Source organism: Cydia strobilella, chromosome 7, assembly GCF_947568885.1.
Source record: "Cydia strobilella chromosome 7, ilCydStro3.1, whole genome shotgun sequence".
Lineage (NCBI taxonomy): Eukaryota > Metazoa > Arthropoda > Insecta > Lepidoptera > Tortricidae > Cydia > Cydia strobilella.
This window is the reverse complement of record NC_086047.1, coordinates 19,980,842-19,993,811: the sequence shown is the minus strand read 5'-3', so window position 1 is coordinate 19,993,811 and position 12,970 is coordinate 19,980,842. Positions and strand designations below refer to the sequence as shown.

Sequence of the window (12,970 nt, the reverse complement as noted above, 5' to 3'; positions counted from 1 at the left end):
TGGCAGTTTAACCTCAATAGCCTTCAAACAAAACACGTTCTAAATTCCAAATTTAAAAACCACGAATTAGCGTAGACAAGACAGTGATGATCGGCCTACGTTTGCGGCCAGTATCGATTTTCCACCCCCACTGTTGACAAAGGCAGGTTCTTACTCCAAATGAGATGCACCCTAAAGAATATTATGGACAGACATCGTTTCACTATCGGTACCGCTGCGTATACCAATACCTACACCCAAAATGACGTAAAATACTATATTTTAAAGGTAGGAAAAGCCCTCTTGAGTATGGATAAGGTCCGTATCGTAGATATCCTCATATCGTCAGTTTATTGATCTTTTAACCAAGCCGACTCAACAAGGATTTACTTGATTCGCTGGTTTTATTAAACGCTGTTGTTATGATTTGGGAAAGTTTTGGTAAATAGTGAAACTATAAGTAGTTGGAAGTTCGCAAAAATCGCACTATTACCTTGGTTCATGTCCAAAGCTTTACGCGCTTAGCTATACTGAAAAGATGCGGTTTTACTGTTACGTTTAGATTCGTGTAAGGGAACCAGAATTTACTGCAAAGAGTTATACTTTTTAATTATTAATGTAAATTAATTATTTATTATAATGTTAATAATGATGAAATTGATAATTCAATGAATACCTATATTAGGTAATCCGTATTTTTTGACATTTAGATTTTTATTCTAGAAAGTTTCTAGACTAGTATTTTTTATACAATTTTGGTGTTTGACGATCCTTTTGTGAATTCTTATTATTAAGTTTGACATATCTATAATAATTCAATGTTTTTAAGAATAATAATAACTGCATTAAGAAATTGCTCTGATATTTAGATTAAGGTAATATTTAAAACTTGAAAATTTAAAAGTGCATGTTTCTAGGCCTATTTGAATAATGAATATATTGACTATTGAATATACAGCACGGTTTGCTACATATTAATATTTTATCTAATTTCGGTTTATTGCTTTTTTAACACATTACTTATTAACTACGCATACGAAATCTCTGGTGCATTACTTGACCACATCTAACATCGTTGCATGAGTTAACAAAATAAAGAAATGGGACCATTAATTTTTCATCATTAACTCGGTCAGCAACGAGTAACGTTTAATACAGACGGTTAAGGATTAGTTGCGCGCCGACGCGTGCGGCGTCTATATAAATTGTTTTAGAGTTCCACAGACATCAATGCATGCAATTGAAAAACCCTTGTACCTAAGTAATAATCTCCTTAATGCACTATAAGCGATTGTCTTCCTTATAAATAATAAATAAATCCGTTTATTTAAAAGACAACATAGGTCCACACATCACAGTGACATCATCATAGAGCATCCTGGATATACCTACTTACTTAAACTATATTTATATGTAACTATTAGATTAAGTAACTCCAAATTGTGTTATATGTTACCTAATTAATAATTATAGAACTTAGTGTAAAAAGAGATTGATACTTGACTCCACAGTCAAACTAATTACAGTTTTGTGGAGCGTTGTTAAAAAGAAATGTATTATTATTTATCTCCACGGGACTTAATCGCGTAAAATAGTTTTAAATTTACCTCCGACGTTTCGAGGACGGCGTTGTCCCCGTGGTCTCGGAGAAGACTGGCTAAAGTTGAAAAAAAAAATGTATATTATTAAATTGTATAATACCATATAATTCACCAAACTTTGTTAAATTGTATTTTTTTACATTTGATTATAATAAATAAAATATTAATAAAGTATACACTAAATAGAAGTATACAGTAACAAAATATTTCGTTACTACTTACACAAAAATTTGAACTCGTCCAACAGGTCGGTTTGTAACAAAAAAAACGCTTCAGTATATTAATTAAAATTTATTTCTATGATTTTAGTTCGGTTATTTTTTAATTAATTTATAAGTTCTGCTACTTATTTTTTTAGTGTAGATTGCAACCGTTTCAGATTAGTAGTAGTACTAGTAGTAAAACTCTTTATTGTACAAAAATAAACATAAAACAAGAGAAAAACGCATCATTTGTACAAAGGCGAACTTATCCCTTGCATTAGATACCCTAATGCCTAATTCCTTGGATTAGATTGCAAATGTCTATTTATCATGATATCATCATCATATCAGCCCTCTATCGCCGACTAGAAACTAGAATTTCAGGAAGGTACATGTATAATCCACCCTGTCTGCTATGACCTTGAGTATACTGTTTTTGACCCTAGAGCAAATAAAAATTTCGTTAGGTTTGGTTAAGTTTTGGAGGGGAAATAGTCGAGTACGAATAATATATTATTTTTACGCAGGATTTTTTTCAGGCGTTGTCCTTATCGCACTAGTTTTAGGAGCCGCTTCCGTCAGCGAGACGGATATATTCACCTAAAACATTCAAATCTCAGCTCCCATATCCTCTTAATCTCTACTAATACATATTTTAAACTGGAAAGTAACCGTCTGTCTGTTTCCACTTTCCACTGAACCGATTTCTATGAAATTTGGTATGGACTATGGAGACTGTTTGAACCCACATAGACAGACACACACAGACAGAGAGACAGAGGATAGTTTTTATCAACAATCATCATCGTTCCACGCAGAAGAAGTCGCGGGCAGAAGCTAGTAGATTCTTATCTTATCTTATATCTTACTACAGTACAGAACCATTCCCCTAAACATATCAATTTCCATACCTCATTAAGAACAATGAGGAATGCTCTAAGATAATTACATTTAACTCCACTAAGAACACGGCACAATATTAATTCTACAAAACAAACAAAAAATACAAAATACTACTTTGATAAACAATTTTCAACCTTCCCCCTAGACGATAAAGTTGAATTTTAAGTTTCAAGTTGGAGATAAAACTATAAATAATTTTGACAGGTCGGTTAGTTTGTTTACGCATCGTTTGTAGTAATGGGAAATTAGATCTAGTTTTTTTATTACCGTCTCGTCTCGGTCTATCGTTCTATTTTTTTAATAATACATCTTTTCAAAAATTACCGCTAAAATACATTCATGCGTCTATCCGGAACGCGAAAAACAGTAGTGAACAGAACACCTAACTTATAGGTTATTAAACTACTGATACGTCAATTTATTATATTATCTTAATGAGGGCTAACGCGTATGAATTCGCCGCTAGGGGCGCTAGTGTAGATGGTGGTCTTTTCTATAGTTCGAAATGTCAAATGTCACTTCAATGACTGACAGCTGTTCTTTAGTCTTTTGGACCACCGTCAACAGAGGCGCCAACTGGTGAGCAAAAAAACGATAGCCCTCATTATTACGTAGACTAGCTTTAATATAACAGAACTGTACTATTTTGTACCCTAACAGGGTGTCATAAACTGGCCAAGTAATGTAACACCTTATTATGTACATGACAATGCAATATTGAATAAATGAATAGAAAAATGACACCTCATTCAGTGCATAAAGTTGAATAGAACAATGACCTCACAGAGGAAACGAGGAAGAAGAAGATGAATAAGTGGATATATTGTCGAAGACAAGGAAGACCTAAAGTTTATGGTCTGATGACACTGAAATAACAGCCAGGAAAAGATGGAGTAGGGAGAGCTCAGAGGGTATCCAAAAAGAAAGGAATAGATTTCCGTGTGCGTCTGTAGATGAAGGCAAATCTTTCTTAGCCAGTGGCGGATTAGCCATGTGGCAAAAGTAGCAAATGCTACGGGGCCTTGTGCGTTTGGGGGCCCCGCGCACCTACGCATTGTGGCCGTAAAAAACCCAAGTTTCACTTCGTTCACTTAGTCCGACAAAATTAAAACAATCCATGGGCCCCATTATAAAATTTGTTACAGGCCCCGCGCTGGCTTAATCCGGCACAGATCTTAGCATTTATCCCTGATTACACCAGATAATAATATCTTCAGCTACTGTTATAGATTCCGGGGTCTGCTAACTTTTTAAAATTTGACTATGGCATCAAATGTGACAAAATTTTGCACAGTACAGACAGTCACGTCATAATAAGCCCAAAATGCCGTGCAGATTATATCGACCGCTATCGCTACTTAATCCAAAGCCACGCAAAAAATCCATACCGAGGACGCGTCCCGAATCCAAAGCAGACACCCGCCTGCTTTATTACGTCAATATGTAAATTTTGTACTGCGTCACTTACCCTTATAAAGACCCTGTTTGAATTGAAAATTTAGTTGAACGCGAGAGTAAAACGTTCAGTGCGGCTACGTCTTTCAGCCAATTCGCTGCTTTTCTACTGCGAAACGCGAAAAAGTGATGAAAAGTCGGTTAAAAACTTTAAAAACTCGCGGCGGACGAAATTAACATCGAACAAAACGGTTACTTTTCAAAATGGAATCAGTTTGGTTAACTACATCTTTCAACCAAACTGCTTTTTCACGAATGGCGAATAAAGTATTTCAAAAGCATTTAAAAAAATCCTCAAAATGAAATGCAACGTAACAAGCTCTGTTTTAAAAAAATGGAACGACCAAGTTGTAAAACCGCAAGTCCGCAAAATAATTAAGGGACAAGCAAAAATGACATCGAAAACAAATGGTGACTTTTCAAAAATGGAACGCAACGAAACAAATGAACTGTTTTTACAAATGGAACGACTAGGTTGTTTACGGTGGCGTGTTTTAAATACGGCGGATGAGTGAGGAGTGGCGTGCCACGTGGCCGATCTGTCAAACAGAAAGGGACGCATATAGCGTCGCGTGCTGCCATTTTGTAAGTAAACAAAGCTGAAACATTTTTATTTGTTTTTTATATCTTAGTATATTTATTAGAGGTAGTTTTAATTGCTTGTGGTTATTTTAAAACTTTGTTACGACTATTATTTCGTACGGTATGTTTGGTTGTTTGAGTGTTTTTTTTATATGTGTTTAAAATAAAACAACCTTACTAAACAAAGGTTTTTATGTTATAGTTTTACTAAAGGAACTTACCTACGAGACATAACAAAAATATTGAACACCCGAATTATATTTTAGGAAACTTTCGTTTTTATTAGTCTTCTACTTTCCTACAAATTTTACCTTGAGACTGCAGTTTCTGCCACTTTTTCCCGCCATTTTTGCACTCTCTTTACCCAACCCAACTCAATACAGAATACAGAACTTTATTGGTAAAAGCAAATTTTACAGGTCACATTTACAAAAAAAATATATGGTTCGTTAATATAATGAATTACATATTTCATAACATTTTTAGACTTAAAAACATTTTTAGATTTAAATATAGTTAACATGATTTTTTTTTAATTAAGTCAATTCAATCAAGTTTTAATAAAGACATTTTAATAGTCAGCCAGGAATTTCATAGAGAATGACCTCACAAGGACGACGCGCGGAATGATCTACATATGATCCTATATATGTGCGTCTCATGTTACGCACAACTATGTTTCTACATAATTATAACGCTTGACGTTATCAGGCGTTATTAATTAAACGTTGTTTGAAACTGTCAACTGAAATAAAAGTCATTAAGTAAGAAATGTATGTTCCCTAACTTATTATTTGCGTGTTCTACATATTTAAATTTAATCGTTCAACATAATGTAGGTTCAACACTATTTAGTCCTTCAAAAAAACAATTGCATGTATTTCTTAGCGATTTAGGTACTTATTTTAAAAGATGGAGAATAATGGCCATGAAGCATGTATGCTGACAATTTTAATAAGGCATTTTGACTTGAGTCAAAATAACAAAGGATCCATATTTCTATTGAAATACTCGTTTTACGAATTAATCATGCATACTAGTACTCTCTCTATTTACTTTTTGCATATCTAATACTTGAGCCATGAAAACTTCGTATTTTAGCCCATATTCCCCATCATCATCCTGTCCAGGCCGGTTTCGGCCTCGGCGACTGGGTTTTTCTGGTTAGTGAGAGCGACGATCGTGAGCTCAGGTGGCTGACGTAGCCTATTTTCGCAGTAAATGTACGACCACACTCACCGCAGGTCAGCACCCCTCCGACAAAATTATAGTTTATGACCGCAGGTGGTCGGGCCTTTAACTGGTCACGCTTCGCGTCGAGTTCGAATCTCCTCTGTTCTTCAAAGTCTTGCACTTTTGTACTCACTGTATGCCTCCACTTCGGCCGATCTTGTGCCGAAGTCACCCAGTGCAATGGTTCAATGTCACATCTCCGCATGTGTCGCTTCAGCACATCTATACTACTGGTGAAACTATGTACCTTTTGTATTTTCATAAAGTACCTAATTACATGTATTTTCAATTTATAGTCATTAACCCCCAACCAATTTGATACTCAATGTTTTAACCCATTCAACTGCACTTGTGGATCAATCTGTTCCTTAAACCGACCAACCAAGCAACTCAGCTAATTTTTCCTTCATCACTACACCCAGTAAATAACCCTTAATTAATAAACCCGCTAACGGCCATGGCGAATGCGAACGGGTTGAACCCTTCGGATTAAATACCTACAGATAGATATTAACTAGTCGGCACTGGGGGGCTGAAAGCGGGTGAGTTATTTTTCATTGGGTTTCAAATCTTGCTGAGTGAGTCGTTTAAATTAAATAGGCGAGTACATTTAGCATTGCGAGAGTATCGCCGAAGAGTTATTAATTAGAATAGATAGGTAAAGTCTAAGGAAAACGTAACCCCTAGTTTGATATAACAGGGGGCGCTGCTGTACTGCGCTGCGCGCTGCGCCTTATGTTTTTCGGTCACTGCATTGTGAATCGTCCACTATTGACAACTAGTTACCGCATAATGTACGGAGCCGTATACATCTCCTTCAGCTGTCAAATTCGAAAACAAAATATCTCACACAACACAATCAATGAATCTTTGGTATCAGAAAGATTGAAGCCCAAGTAATGTACTATTGTATCGGTAATTAAAATGTAATGGTAGATCAATACACAAACCAGATTTAGGGAGGTATCCTTGAGTCATAACAAAAACAGTGCCGCGCGGGACAACCACAAAGAGCCTAGCTTTCCTGGTTTTAATAAATAACGCATTATTTTTTAAGAATAAGTAGATCGATTCTCTAAATAATTGTCTATACCTATAAAGGTATCAAGTACTTATTTGATAAAACGTTGCCTACATCCAAACTTATGATTTTTTTCCGAATAGCGGTAGATTTCGCCGTTTTTAGCGTTTAAAATTCGATTTTATCACAATACGGAACATTAGTATATTTTTTTATTAGTTTATAACAAATATAATGAAAATATACCCATAGCAATACTGTTCGTTCAGTGTATTTGGAATATAGCCTAACAGAAAAATTGCTCATTTGAAAATTGACCCTTAGGTGCTAGAAGCATATTAAATTAGGTAACCTGCACTGTGGAGGAGTGCTCCAATTATTTAACTTTATTCCTACGTTTCGGTCAGCGTAATTAATTTTATAAAAATTGCATAAAATACATTCAAATAAGACCGATAACGATTTGTGACGTGTAAAATTTGTGCCTGTGTTGGCGATAGTAATTTGTCCCAAGCCAAGTATTATTCATACTATACTCGTAGGTAAGAGACACTTAACAATCGAAAACCTATTGAGAAATTCCCAAATCTAGCCATCTTGCAACCAAGTGCCCTCTAACACCATGTGTCCTTTAACGAGCCTACGGCCTCCTGCACCCTTAGCCTCCGGCCACGATTACCATAACAAGCCCCCATTACACCACCATATCGCAACCACCCTAACTTTACCACTCGCTCAATTACACGAAAACCCTATTAACGGGTTTCCAGAAACGGTTTTCGTTTGGCATTGCTTTTTGAAACGGTTAATTAATTTTGTAATTTTAGATATCGCATTCCTGTTATTAAAATGTGTGTAAGTCTGTATTTTTAAAGGGATAAGGGTGATTTTTGAATGATTTTGCGAGGATAAGTTGAAAGTCAAGTTGGTAATGGTCTTTTGTTGCAGCCGAAACTAGAATTTGACAGTCGAATGCTTCGTTTGTCGATGGCTATTGATTATTTACAGCAAGTTGACAGCCTTAGGCTAGTGGGGGTATTTTTCGAAGCTAACTAGATAACGAGTGGTTTTAAATTGGCATTTACATAATATGAGGGGTGGTTAACGAAGTTTCGTTATAGGTGGCGAAAAAGTGACGCCTGTCAATGTAACTTTAATTCTATTTTTTAAAGTTACTGGTACCTGCCGGGCTAGCAGATGATTGGCGCGAGAGTATCTCGCCGCGACATAGATTACCCGTCCCCCTTTAATTCATACAGTTAATAAAAGACGGGTAGTCTATCTCGCGGCGAGATACTGTCGCGCCAATCATGTGCTCGGCCTACAGACAGGAGGAGACAGGAGGTGGCCATAGAAACTGTGATAAAAAAACGATACCTAATTATATTTGGGGTTTTTAAAATTGTCTCGATAAGTATTAACAAAGATAGATATAATATAACTCCGTAATAGATGGATACAGTCTAAGGAAAAAACGTGCCTCGAAAATCAAGAAAATTTGATTCTCGTTCAGAGGGCGCTACTAGTTTTGGCCTACAGTCGTATAGATGGCGTTGACGGTTTCGTTTGTTATTTAACAATTTTAACGCATATCAGTGAAAGAACATGGGTCAAAATCATAAAAATAATTAATGCAAATAAAAAAAATCATTTATCTATATTTAAATACATTCTATCGTATTTTTATAAATCTTCATTTTTAGTTTTAAAGTGTGTCGACAGATGGCAGTGAATTTACTGGGGTTACAAAATTTACTATGACAGTACCGCTCTAGTATAAGTTACTCTATGGTATTAAGTAGTTGTCTGTGGAAAGAAAAGTACAGTCAGCAATAAAAGCTTGTACCATAAATGAAATTATTGCCAAAAACTTACTTTTATATATTCTTAATATGTACTACAATGACAGTTTTACTGGGTAAGTAACTACGTATCAGCAATTGACTTTTTATTTTAATATCTAGGATTTATAAATACTGTACAGCTACACTGTGAAATGTACTGTCGCCCCCGGTACTTTCAAACCTTCATAAAAAGATCGTACTCCCATCTTAAAGGCCGGCAACACACTTACAACCCCTCTGGCGTTGCGGGTATCCATGGGAGATGGTGATTGCTTTTTCGCCTGCTCGTTTGCTTCCTCTATCATAAAAAAAACTAAGTCAAACTATGTTGATACAGTCATGTCATATTTTGTGAAGTCAAAAATGGCCATCTACTTTTCATGCTTACTGCATTTTTAGGGTTCCGTACCCAAATGGTAAAAACGGTCCCGTTTTAACTAAGACTCCACTGTCCGTCTGTCTGTCACCAGTCTGTAACTCATGAACCGTGATAGCTAGACAGTTGAAATTGTCACATGTACGGAACCCTCTGTCGGCAAGTCCGACTCGCACTTGTCCGGTTTTTTAAATAAGTACATTTTTTTTTTACGTACAATATTTTTTTTCTAAACCCCAAAAATAAAAGATCAAAGGAACAACTTGCCTAAAACCCAAACAAGTCGGGAATACGATTGTTTTGCAAAAACACAGCGTGTATCGCATCACCAGAATCCCGTGAATGCTTTTACAAAACAGTGCCCAGGGCCACATAGCGTATTACGTAAACCAGTCTTACGTGATCTCTTACTACATAACACAAATACCTACATGAATTTTAATACAGTTGCTCAAAAAGTGCTACTTTACGTAGCTGTTTAGCGTGCGGAAAGTTGGTTTTAGCGAACTAGTGCTTTTTACTTTTCCAATTTTTTTAAATTGATTCTTGTTCCAATTCATGACTACTTATCGATGAGTGTTAATATTAGTTTCCTTTAAACGTCGTAATCAGCATAAAAACCTACTGTTAATGTAAGAATACGAAAAATATACATATTTCATATTTTATTACTTATCTCTTCATCATTATAACACGTCTATTTTTTTTATATTGAATATTGAAAAATCGTTCTTAATAAGTTGTCTGGATGGAACGGAACGCTTGTCAAAGAAGAGGCGTTTTTTCTTTCTGCTTTAAGTTTCCAAAGGCAACATTCGATATTGTTTTTATAAATGTACGACACACAAATAATCGTAATTAACGATATTTGGGTAATAATAGTACAATGTTTTATATTTACAATTGTTTCTGTCTTATAGAACATGCATTTAAAAAAAAACTTTCATTGCAGTGGGTTCAATAATAATAACACCCAGCTAAAAAAACACCTCTTCATAATGTCAAAGTCGATGATGTCACATAATTAATAATATAAAAGTTTCGAATTCCTTACTTGTTGTTTTTCTTATTTTTTCGCAACTGTCATTCTTCAAATCTTCACTCGTCCCGAGTCTTGCCACTCGCCTGCGGCTCGACATACTTTCCGCACTAGTATCGAAATGTACTATAGATCACTGCGGTTAGTAATAGTGAGTGAAAAGGATAGTTTAATGTCGATTACCTACATGAAATACAAAAACCGGCCAAGTGCGAGTCGGACTCGCGCACCGAGGGTTCCGTACTTTTTAGTATTTGTTGTTATAGCGGCAACAGAAATACATCATCTGTGAAAATTTCAACTGTCTAGCTATCACGGTTCATGAGATACAGCCTGTTGACAGACAGACAGACTGACGGACCGACGGACAGCGGAGTCTTAGTAATAGGGTCCCGTTTTTACCCTTTGGGTACGGAACCCTAAAAAGTAGTTTGTCAAAAAGTAGCCGAAATGACCTCGCGTGATTTGTGCACAAGCCCTTAAAAAAATTCTGAAGATACAGTCTATCGTCAGATAAATACTTAAATAGTGACAGTCAAAGTGCTCAAATATTCTATCGCAACACAGGTGTTTCATACTTCATACACATTTTTATGTAAAACAATATTTTCAACTAAATTCGAGGTTGCTATTATCACCTATTATACTGAACTGATTGCTATAAAGCAAAGATATAGTCTAAGGAAAAAACGTGCCTCGAAAATCAAGAAAATTTGATTCTCGATCAGATGGCGCCACTACCTTTATAAACTGGCCTGCTATGCTATAAGTATAAAGCCAGCGTCAGGGCGAGAGACGGCCGCAAACCGGATAAACGTGAGCCCTATATCCGTAACAAATATTCTTGATAGGAGACCAACTTATATTGGGGCTAAGCGTGCTACATCTAACACCTGCGTAGGATTAACCCTATTGTTATATTTGTTATCGCAGCGTTGATACGGCTTTTAGAAAATCCAGTATAACTTGACCTCCAATAACAGGTAGTTATCATGGATCTTAGGATTTCACTTAAACTGGTTATATCTAAGACGGGGCAAAGAGATGTGTGTAACTGTCCATTTCATACAAAAGGGCTTAAGTCACTAGAAGACGTATATCACTTATGATCTTTTTATTGAGAGTTCACTTGCAAAGGGAATTTGTAGGGAATTTTAAAATATAACCCCTCTTTTTGATGCGTAGTCGAGTGAGAGGAACATGTTTAGGTTGTTACGCAGCGGATAATTAAAGAATACCCTGTAATAATAAGGATGGAAAAATATTATCAGTTAGTATTAGTAGAGTCATTAATTTATTACTACACATTTATTTCAAAAAAAATATTTACTCAAATATATATTTCTTTTACTATGTCATGCAATAAAACGTTAAAAATGTATCCATTTTAGTAAAACCTTGATATATTTGTGTTACCATTAAAAATAAATAAAAATAAAAGTAAAAAAATTAAAATAAAAATGCAAAAAGTTGATAGCAGAGCGTGGTTTCGATCCACGGACCTCTGGGTTATGGGCCCAGCACGCTTCCACTGCGCCACTCTGCTTATGACGGAGTGGGCGAAATTTGAGTATAGCTGCCGCGCGCGCTAGTGATGACGCGCGGAGTTAATTTTAGATATCGATGATACACATGAAACTGATATTGATATATTAAGTGCCATTAGTGTAGTTTGTATTTAATTTAGATGTATCTGTTTGTACTTTTTATCGCTTATAATTTTAGTGGCCCTTATTGTCATAGTGTTAAGAGCTTTAAATTTGAATTTATTTTAAAATAAATTTCTTGATTATTATTGAGTATTTTTATACAATGTATGAATTTTAAAGAATATTAATAAATACACGGTAACAAATAGACGCTCGGATTTCAATTGCAATATCTACAAATTAGAATTACATTTAAATTAAGCACGTTTAAAACTTTTACGACAGAATTCTTCCACTGAAAATGTTGGCCTTGTATCAATAAATAAATTATAGGTTAGGTATTTTTACAAAAAAGCAGCATTAAAGGTTAATATTAAAATAAAATTATTATTAAAATAAAATTTGCCACAAATAACGCCATTTGCCAGCGCTTTTTACACTCTCACGCAACGCACTCTACAAATTCGATAAACGAAATGAAATATGAAATACAATAAGTGAAGTGTTTAGCAACTCGGCACAAGTGGCAAGTAGTGAGTATCAGTAGCCTGAGGCAACACTCTAGCCAGTGAACTGAACGAGTACTTGAATACAAGCTAATTGTAGTTATTGAATGGTTTTTGCAAGTTAACTTGTCGTGTTAAGTACTTACATGGTTTTTAGAAACTTTTATATAACTTATACCTAATTCTTATTTACATATCTAAACTCTTTGTCTTAAACATTCGCAAAACCTACTTGTAATCAGTTTAGTATTCGATTTTTGATTGTAGATAAAATGTAATATTCGTCAATAAAAAATAATAATCATAATCATTTATTTAGCTTCAGACAACAATGATGGTCTATGGTACAAATTAAACATTACAATTAAAATTAAATTAAAATAGGTTATAAATAAAATTAAAATTACACAATTATTACACAATTATTAATAATACTTACCTTCCACTTCAATTGCATTATGTCGATTTTATTTTCATCATAATGAAGTAGTGTAATCGTAAACAAGCAATTTAAAATACTTATTTGTGCTTACACAATATACACAAATTAAAATATGTACAAATAAATATAAATATTAG

At 34.9% G+C, this 12,970-nt stretch overlaps 1 non-coding gene across 1 annotated transcript; it reads right to left on the bottom strand.

Moving 5' to 3' along the window:
* Positions 1–11,710: 11,710 nt before the first annotated feature.
* On the bottom strand, positions 11,711–11,782 carry Trnam-cau (transfer RNA methionine (anticodon CAU)). The gene has a single exon. It is a non-coding gene; the product is annotated as a tRNA-Met (tRNA).
* Between the last annotated feature and the right edge of the window lie 1,188 nt (positions 11,783–12,970).